Source organism: Grammomys surdaster, unplaced genomic scaffold (assembly GCF_004785775.1).
Source record: "Grammomys surdaster isolate TR1022 unplaced genomic scaffold, NIH_TR_1.0 61, whole genome shotgun sequence".
Classification (NCBI taxonomy): Eukaryota; Metazoa; Chordata; class Mammalia; order Rodentia; family Muridae; genus Grammomys; species Grammomys surdaster.
The window spans coordinates 10,649,367-10,663,632 of NW_021604563.1; positions in this window are offsets into that span (position 1 = coordinate 10,649,367).

Consider the following 14,266-nt stretch of genomic DNA (forward strand, 5'->3'; position numbering starts at 1 on the left):
CTCTCTCTCTCTCTCTCTCTCTCTCTCTCTCTCTCTCTCTCTCTCTCCTTTTTAAATTCTAGTGAATCAGTTTCAGGTTATGGGAAAGGCTATGCCAGGCTTCTTCTACTGAGATATTTTCCTGTGCTTTTGTTCTTTTTCTCATTATTTAGCTTAGAAGCCCTTGAACTCTCTACCTACCCAAAGATGGTCACTAATTTACCACCCTTTGCTCCTGTCTTCCAGGGTACTCCTGGATACTTGACAGGAAAGGATGAAGCAGAGCCCACATTGGTTGGGTCAGTAGGATGTAGACCTGGCCTGGCTGTGAGTACTGGGGGTTGGGGCTGGAGTGGGTGAGACTTCTCTGAGAATTTCATTGTTACAGCTCTTTTAGAACACTGTTCAGATACAGCTCTCTTAGAGGATATTCAGTTTAACAGCTTGTATTCGTTATTTGAGGTGAACAGGAGGTTCACCTTGGAGAATGTGAAGGAGGTTTTTTTTATGGTGAAATTATATTGGCTGAGGATTAATGTACTGGAAATGCCTTATTTGGATGGAGAGGCATCCTGGGTGCTTTCTGAGAAGGTTTTTATTGGAAAAGAGGAAGTCGAAACTGTAATTTTGCTAAGGGATATGTGACATTCCTCAGGAAGTAGATGTGGGGTCAGGATTCCAAGATAAGATCAGGCAGAGAAGAGGAAGCCTCCCTGAGAAAGACTCTTCCATTTTGCCCCAAGCTCAAGGTGCTGTCTGGTCATGTTAGACTTTGACCTTAACAGCAGGGTTTTAAAACACCCAATTCTAGAAAATCCATGCTAAATGTTTTGAGAGTACTCAACCAATCTTTTAAGCTTAATAAATATACAACAATAAAGCAATCAGTATTTATAAACAACTGATTCTCCATGAATAAATTACTGTAATAGCAAGAATTAAACTGTATCAGTAATCACAAACATTTTTATTGCAGTCTCTTTCTTCATAAACTATTTCCTGATCTGAAAATTATGTAATTTTAGGACATAAAATAAAAAATTATAACTAATTAAAAAGTAAAAACAATGAATGCACAACAAATATATATTTTCATTTGGATACAAAAATATTTCCCTCAACAGTTTATGAGGTGTCATCTTGTCTGTAAACCAGCAGCAGTTTTATTGTTATTGGAAACCTTTCTTTTACACATATGTGATCTGAGCCAAGTCATTAATTATAAACTGTTTATTTTCACAGGAATCTGACAGAAGAACCATTTTTCCCACATAAACATTTAGGCAGAAATTTGATAATTTGCCCAAATGATAAAATACAGAATCTTAAAAGCTAAACTTAATTTTTAGAGTTTTAGCATAGGTCTGCAGTAATCATTAAGAGTGAAGTATACTTAGTGAAATAGGTAATTATTACCTTTTTTTAAAATCACACTTGAAAATTTTAATTATATATTAATAGTCAATGGTTACTGCAAAACTGAGAAAGTTGACAAAGGCTGAAGCTTTCAAATGGCAAACACAGGGGCTTTTCTTTTACAAAGAAAAGCCAACAATGCAAGATATAACCTATACACTGAGGCTGTGAAACAAACTGAAGAACTGACTTCACAATGTAGGAGGCAGAGCATTTGCTGTGGTTACCTTAGAAATTATTAGTTAGGAGATGGTTGTGCCTAAGTTGGATGTTGACTCATACAGAAAGTGAGCATCATAGCATTTCTATTGTTTTGAAGAAGGATTTTGACCAAAAGCAACTTGGAGAATGAAGGGTTTAATTCATCTTTCAGGTCACATTCCCTCTACAGGAAGCTGTGATAGGAACTCGTGTCAGAAACCTGGATGCAAGAACTGTATCAGAAACTGTGGAGACATTTTGCTTACTCGCTTGGCCTCCATGGATCTCTCAGATAGCTTTCTTATAGACCCCAAGACCTCTTAACTGTGGGTGGTTTAATCAACATAGGATGGGTCCTCCTGTATCTAGATAATGCAATACAGGTTTGCTTAACAGGACAATTTGGAGAAATTTTCTCAGTTGGGATTATATGTTTGAGATAAACACAGCTTGTGTCAGTGAAAACCATCTAATCAAGACAATGGCACAAAAAGGAAGAGACAGGCTAATACTTGTCACAACAAATGACTGAGATTTTATATAGCATTGCAGTAGAGAGACACTTATCTGCTAATAATTTACTACAGATAGCATATGGAACAGAATCAACAGGATGGTTTTGTATTACAATAAAAAGTTACTAAATTGGTTCTAAAGAGCATGGTAGGCAGTCCAATGGTGATTTACTTTGGAAAGGTTAAAAGCTCAGTAGCTGTCTCTTACTTGATACGAGATCCAATCAACTGACAAACAAGATTGACCATCACTACAAGAATACTAGAAAATCTGTTTGTCCTTTTCATAGATAAACAAATACACACCCATGAGGTTTTCCAAGTTATGTGAAGAAAATGTTTCTCTGTGGTAAACTCTTTCATACAATATAAAGTGTTTATGGATTTCTTCCTGTTTTTCAGGAGTATAAACCTTTCAAAACCTGCTTTGATAGCATTTTTTTTTCAAGTTGCTACTTGTATGTAGTAAACAAGTTCAGATTGGATAATAGATTTCTTGATTATAAGACAAGGGTTAATTTATTTTGTTAGAACAGTTGGTTATAATAATTTGATATTAAATTTAAAAATTTATCATGCTTCTTTAGACTATTTCATCTTACAGTCTATTTAATTTTATGAGAAATGAAGAAGAGAAAAAAATTCTATATTATTACACTATATATTTTTACAAGTGACCAATATAGGGTTAAACATGTTATTTTGTTATATATTTCTGGTTCATATAGCACAAATAGGGAATATTGCCCCGGCCCATGGGGAATTCAATGAGGACCTAGGGAGGGGGTCAAAAGAATGAAGGGACAAGAGACACAAAGAAGGAGAGTAAGTCTAGGATTCTGATCAAGCTCTCAAATTTTATTATCTTGTGGCAGTTTATAAAGACATAGCAAACCAGGAAAGTTAGGCAAGGATCATTGCTTAAGGCCATCCCACTATCGTATCCTTATTGCCCAAGACCATCCCACTATCATAACTGGCTTCTGGGAATTACCAGATGTTCTTTCAATTCCTGGGACCTGAGAACACAAACGTCCTTTCTTGATCTTGTACTTTAACTGACTAGTCTTTCCAGAACAACAAGTAATTTCATGTGTTTGGCTCCCAGCAGAATGTCAAATGTTTAATATAACTGCAAAGTTCTTGATTCTTAACTCAATATAGAGATTTGAAAATAAATAAACATGTATACTAGTCATCCTTGTTCTTTCAATCAAAGAATGTGAGTTTGGAGAGGTACATAGAAGAAAGTAGGTATTGTCAAATAGTCTATTTCTTTTATCATGATCAGTATAATAGTTTGTTCATTACATTTTCATGTACAATCTCTACATGTGTGTCAGCACCTTGGAGCTAGTATAGGACACACCTAGACAGTACATTCTCACCACAAAGAAGTTTTATTAACTCAGATGGGCAAACAGCAGAAGAGGTTGCCTGAGGATTGGGCAAAGTCAGAGAACAAGAAACAACTGTTTTTTTTTTTCTTCTTTTGTTCTGTTCTGTTTTGTTTTACAGTAGTGGGTTTTAAAGAGGAAAAACAGCAAGGAGTCTATGCTGAGGTAAGTTGGTAAGTCCTTATTTGACATGTTAGCCAAATAATAGATTTTGATTGTTGGACCTTTGTGTTTTGTCTAGGGACTAAGTCAGTGGCCAAATAATTGAATGAACCTTTGGGAGGAACTTTAGGAATATAATCAATGGATTTTTCTAACAAGGGAGAAAAAAGGAGAAAGGAAAATACCTGTTGGCATCATGTTTGACATTCTTGGCCCTATTAGAGAGACCTTCATTCATAAAATCTACACATCTATGGGCCACCAAGATGAATAAGTCAGAGTTGAAGGGATGTCATAAGAATTAAGAAGAATCCTTGCCCTTGCAGAGGATCTAGGATTGGTTTTTAGCATCCACATAGTGGCTAATGACCATCTGTAACTTTAATTTGAGAAGATCTGATGTTCTCTTCTGACCTTTGTGATCACCAGGCATGTGGAGGGAAAGCACTCTTATCCCTAAAATTCTAATATATATATATATATATATATATATATATATATATATATATATATATATATATATATGTGTGTGTGTGTGTGTGTGTGTGTGTGTGTGTGTGTACTTTAAAAGATTAAATACATAGATGTAACTGAACATGATAAATATAGACATAGATGATAGAGATAGAGAGAGATAGAGAGAGATGGTATGTTTTTAAATGATGGCTCAATTGATAAATGTGTTTATCACCAAGTCTAATGACCTGAGTTTAATCTGTAGGGCATACATGGAGAAAGAAGAAAACCAACTGACTCCTGAAAGCTGACCTCTGATTTCTAAATTCATATTATAGCAAGGATGTGTCCTTCCCCATGCATGTACAGTTCATACACACCTACCAGAAATATGTATTCAAGTTATAAAGGAAAAAGTAAAAATAGAATTTAAAAGAACTAGTAAGTAATCTCTTTCATAATATTTATTTTCACTTCCTCTAGTAATCCAAGTTACATGGTGTCCCCAGAGTATACTCTGAATAAAGCCTTTGTACCAGATTTTATATTGTGTCAACTTGGATTTAGTAGTAAATACACGTCTGAAACTTTAGTAGACTAATGAAGATAGGAATAACTCTGAACATTTTGTTTTACTGTGATATTTCCCTTTATTCTCTTGTGTTGAGATATGTGGTTTTTTAAAAATACTTCATCAGTTTTTAGGGGTTACTAGCACCCATATGATAATGCAGTTTGACTTTATAAACAATGTATTCACTAGGCTTTCTAAATTTTGAGATTCTCCTTCCTTAGCTGTCTAGTTAAATGTTTCTTGTACTGAACACTTAACAGTGAGAACAAATGATTCCTTTGGCATACCTTTAATTTGAAACTAAATAGCCCAGTAGTTTAGGTCACATACATTTTCGTCTCATTTTTGGTTCTACAAACATAGTTATGTGCTAATATCTACTTGCTCAGGAACATTGCATAGTAAACAATGTCTTTTTTAATTACGAAAGCTCAGTTAGATATCAGTCAAAGTTTTGATGTATGGTACATAACCTTATTCCATTTTCTCATAAACAAAATTAACCAAAGTGTGATAGCTAAAAGAAATCTCTCCAATATTCTTTATTAAAACAGTTTATATAGCAAAAAAGGGAATTGTGTAGAAACTACTATAAAAAATCATGGAGGACAAAAAAATTTGTGACCTGTTAGAAATAATCAAAATTGTTAATTACATCAATTCTGATTTTGTTTGTACGTGGTTTAAAATGTAAACTGACAATTTTTCCATAATTAAGTTAGCACATATCATACTACATTCCTAAAATGAAACTTATTTATCTTATTATGGAAACACTCAAGCACTATAACCAGCAACATACTTCAATTATCAGAAATAAAATTGCATTGCTTTATTTACTATTCACAATGAATATTACTGTGGCTAATTTACCTTATTAGTTTATATGTTTTGTTATTATCTTTTTTGAACAAAATTTCTTTCTGTCTTTGCTTTAAATCATTTTAATCGAACATCTTTTATAAATGAAAATTCATGTTGATTAATTATAAAATATAACTGTTTTGTTAAGAAGGCCATTATGAAAACCACTAGCATTCACATCAATACAATGAAGATCTTATTTTTGTCTCATTTCGCTCTTTTATCAATATATATGAATACATGTACATGTGTATATGCTCAAGGAATCTAGTAGAATAAAGTTTAAATAGAAAAAGGACAAGAAGCATTTTAGAAGCTGCACAATTGTGCTTTGAGTTTTAGGAAACAATAATTGCATCAGGATTGTCACTGTCAAATTCTTCTTCTTTTTTAAATAAATAAATAAATAAATAAATAAATTTTCTTTACAGCCCAGCCACACTTTCCCCTCCCTCCTGTTCTCTAAGTCCTTACTCTCCCTTCCCCTCAGCACCCACATCCAGTCCTCCTCTCTTTCTTTCCAGAAAAGGAAATGACTGCCATGCATATCAACTATTCCTGGCGTATCACCTTACAGTAAGACTAGGCTCATCTGCTACTAAGGCTAGAAGAGGCAGCCCAGTAGAAGGAAAGGGTCCCAAAGGCAAGCAACAGAGAATGTCACTGTTTCCTCTGTTAGCAGTCCCTGGAAGATCAAGGTGCATAACTGGTTCCTATGTACAGAGGGCCTAGATAAGTTCTTTGAAGGTTCTATGATTAGCAGTTCAGCTTCTATGAGCCCCTAAAGGCTCAGATTAGTTGATTTTGTAGATTTTCTGGTGGTGTCCTTAACCCCTCTAGATCCTCCAATATTTTCCTGGCCTCTTCTCCAGGACTCCCCAAGCTCTGCTTAATGTTTAGGTGTGGATCTTTGCATCTGTTTCTATCAGTCACTTGCTGAAGTCTCTCTGATGATGGTAATGCTATGCTCCTCTCTTAAAGCATAGAAGAATATCATTAACAGTGTCAGGGTGGGTGGGCTCCAATTCGTGATACGGGTCTCAAATTGGAATAGTCATTGCTTGGCAATTCCCTCAAATAATAGTAATAGTAATAATAATAATAATAATAATAATAATAACTATTATTATTATTATGCTCAAAACTTTATCCCTGCACATTTTATCAGGAGGACAAATTATAGATCCAAAGTTTTGTAGCTGGTATGGTTGTTCCAGTCTCATCATTGGAAGTCTTGCATGGTTACAGGAGATGGCCAGTTCAGGTTCCATATTTTCCCTTGCTAGGTATCTTAGTTTCTATTGCCCTATGTTTCTAACTTGTCCCTTCCCCACAAATCCAGTTATCTCTCCCAGTATTCTTTCCTTCTGTCTTTCCCATCCTGATGTATCTTGTTCCTTTACTCACCCTCTTCTCTGACCAATCCCCTACTCTAATCCACATAGGATGCATATTCTCTTTCCCCTTCTCAGTGAGACTCTTAAGCCCTCATTGTTACTTAGCTTCTCTGGGTCTCTAGATTGTAACACAGCTGGTTATCCTTTACTTCATAGCTAATATCCACTTATATGTGTGAACATACCATGTTTTTCTTTCTGGGTCTGGGTTATCTCATTCAGGATCATATTTTCTAGTTCCAGCGAAATTTTCATGATATCATTGATTTTAATAGCTTAATAATACTCAATTGTGTAAATGTACCACATTTTCTTTATCTATTTTTCAGTTGAGGGACATAGAAGATCTTTCCAGATTCTGCATATTATGAATAAAGATGCTGTTAACATAGTTGAGCAAGTGTCCTTGGTGTAGTATCTTTTGCATATATGCCCAGGCATGCTATAGCTGGTTCTTGACATAGGTATATCTATTCACAATTTTCTAAGGAAAGTCTCAAATGATTTCCACAGTAAACCTGTAAACGTTTGCACTCCACCTGGGAATAGAAGAGTATTTCTTTTGCTCCACATTCTTGCCAGCATATGTTTGTGGCTTTGTGGTTTGAGTGGTTTTTGTTCCTTTGTTTTTGTTTTGATTTGTTTTGCCTTTCAGATTGGTATGGTTGTAAAGTAGAATCTCAGAGTCATTTTGATTTGCTTTTTCCTGATTACTAAAAGCATTTGTAAGGACCCATGAAGAGGACCCCCAACTCAAGTCCCGATCAGCGTGCACCCAAGGAGACATGAGAGATTGACTCGATGCAAATGGCAAAAGGCAGTTTACTAACGAGGACCCTCAGATCGAAACTCATCCCACGGAGGGGAGAGAATTTCGATCCAGACCCCTGAGAGCTCAGGGCTTTTATAGGGGACAGTGTAAGGGGGAAGGGGAAAGTGGGAAATTCTGGCGTGGTTACATATAATTGGATATTTGAAACATCAGCACTTTGCGTAAGCAATCATTTTGACAGGCTGGATGGCCCACTATTTTTGACCATGAAGCCTCAGACCTTCTAGGATAAACACCAGGTAGCCCATTACTCACTTGGGCATGTTTAGACTGGTCAAGATTTGTCTTTGGTTGTTTCTACATTTCTGGTCACCTTGTCCCTAGAGGGGCTTGATATTTTTATTATGGCTATTCTCAGCAAGCTCAGCAAGCCATCCGGCGGTCTTTGCCAAGTTGTGTTTAATTTTTACTCTCACACATTGAAGATTTTTTTGTTTCTTGGCAATTAGAAATTCTCAGATGAGAATCTTTTGTTTAGCTCTGTACCTCATTTGTTGATTAAGTTTTTTGGTTTGTTTATGTCTAACTTTTTTAGTTCCTTACATATTTTGGATATTAGCTCTCTTATCAGATATGGGATTGGTGAACATTTGTTCCCATTCTGTAGACTGTCATTTTGCCAGTGTTGTTTGCCTTATAGATGCTTTTCAGTTTCATGTGGTCCCATTTATTAATTATTGATCTTATGTTTTGAGCTATTTTTGTTCTGTTCAGGATGTTGTCTCCTGTACCAATGTGTTCAAGGCTATTTCCCTCTTTGTCTTCTACTAAATTTAGTGTATCCAGTTTTATGTTGAGGCAATGAATGAGTGGTAGAGGGGATGGGTATGGGATAAAGGGGCATATCAGGATCAAATGTGTGATGTGGGAAGAGACAAGGAGGAAAGCCTGGGAGAGTGAATGGAAATTGGTGGCTGGCAGGGATGGGCATCTCTAGGAGCTACCAGAGACCTGGGATGGGGCAGACTTTTGGGAGTCTCTCAAGGTGACTCTAGCTGAGCTTGTTATCACTAGGGGATATGGAACATGAAGTGGCCACCTCCTGTAACCAATCAGGAACCTCAGTGAAGGCATAAAGGCACAAACTCACCCATAGGACTTTCAACCCATAATGCATGTGTGCTTCCTACAAGAAGTACAGGGACAAACAATGTATAATCTGAGGGAATGGCCAACTTGTGACTGGCCCAACTTGAGATACATTCCACTTACAAGAACCAATTCCTGACAGTATTACCGATACTTTGTCATGATTGAAGACAGGAGCCTAGCATAACTGTCCTCTGAGAGGCTTTACCCAATATCTCACTAAACCAAATGCTGAGAACTGTAGCTAAACACTAGACAGAGTTTGTGGAGTCTTATGAAAGAGTTGGGAAAAAGACTGAGGGACCTGGAAGACATTGGGTCTTCACAAGGAAACAAACATAATCAATTTTCCTGGATCCTGGGGGACTCTGAGAGACTGAACCATTAATCAAAGAGCATACATGGACTGGATCTAGGCCCCTGCATATATGTAGTAGATGTGCAGCTTGGTCTTCATGAGGGTCCCACAAAAACTGAAGCAGGGGCTATCCATAAATCTGTTGGCTGCCTGTGGATGTCCTTCCCCTAACTGAGCCTAATTATTTAGTATCAACTGGCAAGGATGTGCCTAGTCCTACAGTGACTTGATATGCCATGGTGGGTGATAGCCAGGAGAGACTTTCCATTCTCAGAGGGAATAGATGGAGGCATGGCAGAAGGAGTTGTGTGCTTAGGTGATTCGAAGGGGGGGTACTGCCATCTGGATATAAGATGAATAAATAAATAAATTAATGAAAAATTAAATTGGTTAAAGATTTACTTGAAAATCATTTAGCATAAAAAATAAAAATTAAAAAAACAAAGAAACAACAACCAAAAAACACAATAAAAGTGCTGACTTGGATTCAGTCACAATATATAATATGCATAGACATTGTTATTGACAAAATAATTTATTGGTTTTCATTTTCATACAAATTTTCAAGAAGGTAAAATTTAGTCAATTGTAAAAACAAGTACTTAAAAGCTAAAATTAAGCCATGGATAGTGACTCTAATATAATAGGATATCATTCTGGGGTATAGTTCACATTAAGAAAAAATGAGTAATATAGAAGCCAAAAGTGTAAAACTTTTTTTTCTTAGTAAACATTAAGATTTAGAAATATCTTTTAAAAATAGATCTTCAATTAAAGTAACCCAAACCATTTTGAGGAAAGTTATTTTTAGTCTATGGTAGTAGTAAAGAAATCCAGAACTGAAATCTTCTTGGTTTCAAAAAGAACATTTTATTACATTTCTGAATATAATTTAAAAATAGTATATAATATATCTATGGATAATCAAATATGTTTTTACCTTATCACAATTTTATTGCTAGGACTGCCTTTATTGGACATTTGTAGATGAAATAAATATACATGTATATGTGTGCTATGTTTGTATGTGTGTGTGTGTGTGTGTATATATATATATATATATATATATATATATATATATACATTACTTGAACTCTAAGACTCAGAATAACCTCTGGCAAAAATAGAAACAATAGAAATGAGTTTAGCTTCTTTCACAAGTACAAATATACTTTAAAATAAGAACATTATCTTTTTTTGTCATCTGAATGTTAATCTGTAAGTAGGTATTCCCTGCTTCCACATATTTTTATCCTTACTTTGCTCATTTCCTATGTACTTTGATTTAAAATGATACATTCTTACACTATTCATCCAGTCCTTGGCTATTGTTTTCTTTTACCTATAATAATTTTAAACTCCTGAGAGTAATCAGCAACCATTTGAACTGTACTACAACCCAGAGAAATGAAAAGAAAGTAGGGTTACGTTCTTATTGAGTATTTTGAGAAAAGTGGTTTGATCTGGTGCCTGTAATCAGAGAACTGCTTGAGCCAGTTGGAGTAAGCATTCAGCTTACTCCTTAGCCAATGTATATTGTTATCTCCTTATTCAATTATGCAAACCAGACAGGCAGTATTCCTCAAGTTAATTCTGAAATTTTTATACTCCCCTATGTTTTCAATATCCTTGAATGGATAAAAGGAACATATTTAATATAAATCCTAAAAAGAAAGATACTTCAAAATATCATTTCTGAATTAGTTATTTATGTTAAAGGACACATTGATGATTAATATAAAATATATAAATATAACACAATGTGAAACATTTAAATTAAAAGAGCCTTAGGAAAAAAAAGAACTGAAAATCATTTCCCAGTTTTCCTCTATTTTGAAATAGATTAGCAGATACAGACTTCAATGTTTTCTTACACATTTGAAATAGAAATTGTCAAGATGATCAACATGTGCTTTTCTTTTCTCCTAATTACTAAAACATTTGATTCTGACAAGTATTTCGTAAACTTACTTTTAAAAACTGTTTCCTGTAAAAAAACCAATGTCTGTATGTCAATGTCTTAAAATATTATTAGTTTAGGTAATCACTAAATCATTTTTCAGGAATCTTTCTGTCGTTTATTAGTAGATAATTAATAATAGGAATTTAGTAGTGTGAATAGTGGAATTACTTTGAGTTTCTAGCTATATTGGAAGTATATGATCCTTCCCTAGTAAGAAGAGACCCATTGCCCCAGCTGTAATAATTATTTCATTTATGTGCCTGGCAGAGATAATATGGCATTTAGCTAAAAACTCAGAAGTTCATTCTCTCTTAAAATAGGTAAATGTCCCCCCGGACCATTTCCTGAAGTGTCCGGAGGCCCAGGAGGTCAGTCAAGCATTCTAGGGATTTGTATAGGAGATGTATGTGACCACTGGGAGCTATTGGGGGATTAGTTTAGCATGGATTTTGTGAGCAATTTATTCAAGACCTTATTCTCATTCACAGAAGACTGCTCCAAAAGACACCTTTGATTCCCTGGAATCAAAAGATGTATAGCATCTGAATGGCTTTTAGTGCTGTGTAGTCTGTCCTCTTGAATCCTCTATATCTATGTATTTGACTAATATATGGGAAAAAGCATAGACAAGCATGTGTACAGACAGTGATTTTTTTTTAAATTTTATTAGAGAGAGAATTTTATTTTTTACTTTTTTTACTATTTTCTTTTATTGGATATTTTATTTACATTTCATATGTTGTCCCTTACCCCATCCCCCACCCACCCGGGAACCCCCCATCCCCTTACCCCTCCTCCTTCTACTCCATGGATGTAACCCCCACCTAGCCCCCCACTCCCACTTCCCCACCCTCAAAATTCCCACACCTTGTGGCGTCCAGCCTTCATGAGGTCTTACATCTATGCCCGGAAGGGCCCTCCACTATTACTTATTCAGCTAAAGCCCTGGATCCCTCCCTAAGTGCTCCTAGGCTGGTGGTTAGGACCCTGGGAGCTGTGGTTGGTTGGCATTGTTGCTCTCCTCATGGTGCCAAAAACCCGTTCAGCTTCTTCAGTCCTCACTCTAACTCCTCCATTGAGAACCCCATGATCAGTTCAATGGCTAGTTGTGAGCATCTGCCTCTGAATATGTCAGACTCTTGAAGGCCTCTGAGGAGACATCCATATCAGGCTCTTATCAACATGCACTTCCTGACTTCCACATCAGCATCTACCTTTGGTGACTGCACATGGGATGGATACTCAGGTGGAAAGGTTTTCAAATGGCCCCTCCTTAGGTTTCTGTCCCTCACTTTGTCTCCATATTTGCTCCCTTGAGTATTTTGTTGCTCCTTCTAAGAAGAACTGAATCACCCCTACTTGGTCTTCCTTTTTTATGAGCTTCATGTGGCCTGTGAGTTGCATCTTGGGCATTTCAAGGTTCTGGGCAAATATCCGATAATCAGTGAGTGAATACCATGTGTGTTCTTTTGTGATTGGTTTACTTCACGGAGGATGATGATTTCTAGTTCCATCCACTTACCTAGGAAACTCTCAAATTCATTGTTTTTAATAGCTAAGTAATACTCCATTGTGTAAATATACCATATGTTTTGAATCCATTCCTCAGTTGAAGGACATCTGGGTTCTTTCCAGCTCCTGGCTATTATAAATAAGGCTGCTATGAACATAGTAGAGCATATGTCCTTGTTATATGTTCGAGCATCTTCTGGGTATATGACTAGGAGTGGTATAGCTGGATCCTCAGGTAATACTATGTCCAATTTTCTGAGAAACTGCCAGACTGATTTCCAAAGTGGTTGCACCATCTTGCAGTCCCACCAACAATGGAGGAGTGTTCCTCTTTCTCCACACCCACGCCAGCATCTACTATTACCTGAGTTTTTAATCTTAGCCATTCTGACTGGTGTGAGATGGAATCTCAGTGTTGTTTTGATTTGCATTTCCCTGATGACTAAGGACACTGAACATTTCTTTAGGTGCTTCTCGGCCATTCGAGTTTCTCCCGTTGAAAATTCTTTGTTAAGCTCTATACCCCATTTTTTAATAGGGTTATTTGGTTGTCTGGAGTCTAATTTCCTGAGTTCTTTGTATATATTGGATATTAGTCCTCTAGCAGGTGTAGGATTGGTAAAGATCTTTTCCCAATTTGTTGGTTGTCGTTTTGTCCTATTGACAGTGTCCTTTGCCTTACAGAAACTTTGCAATGTTTTGAAGTCCCATTTGTCAATTCTTGGTCTTAGAGCATATGCCATTGGTGTTCTGTTCAGGAACTTTTCCCCTGTGCCCAAGTATTCGAGGGTCTTCCCCACCTTCTCTTCTATTAGTTTCAGTGTATCTGGTTTTATGTGGCGGTCCTTAATCCACTTAGACTTGAGCTTTGTACACGGAGATAAGAATGGATCAATTTTAATTCTTCTACATGTTGTCCTCCAGTTGAACCAGCACCATTTGTTGAAAATGCTGTCCTTTTACCACTGGACAGTTTTAGCTCCTTTGTCAAAGATCAAGTGACCATAGGAGTGTGGGTTCATTTCTGGGTCTTCAATTCTATTCCATTGATCTTCCTGCCTGTCTCTGTACCAATACCAGGTAGTTTTTATCACTATTGCTCTGTAGTACAGCTTGAGGTCAGGGATGGTAATTCCTCCAGAATTTCTTTTATTGTTGAGAATAGTTTTCGCTATCCTGGGTTTTTTGTTATTCCATATGAATTTGAGAATTTCCTTTTCTAACTCTGTGAAGAATTGAGTTGGGATTTTAATGGGGATTGCATTGAATCTGTAGATTGCTTTTGGCAAGATGGCCATTTTTATTATATTAATCCTGCCAATCCATGAGCATGGGAGATCTGTCCATCTTCTGAGATCTTCTTTGATTTGTTTCTTCAGGGACTTGAAGTTCTTGTCATACAGGTCTTTCACTTGCTTGGTTAGATTCACACCAAGGTATTTCATATTATTTGCAACTATTGTGAAGGGTGTCATTTCCCTAATTTCTTTTTCAGTCTGTTTATCTTTCATGTAGAGGAAGGCTACTGATTTGTTTGAGTTGATTTTATAA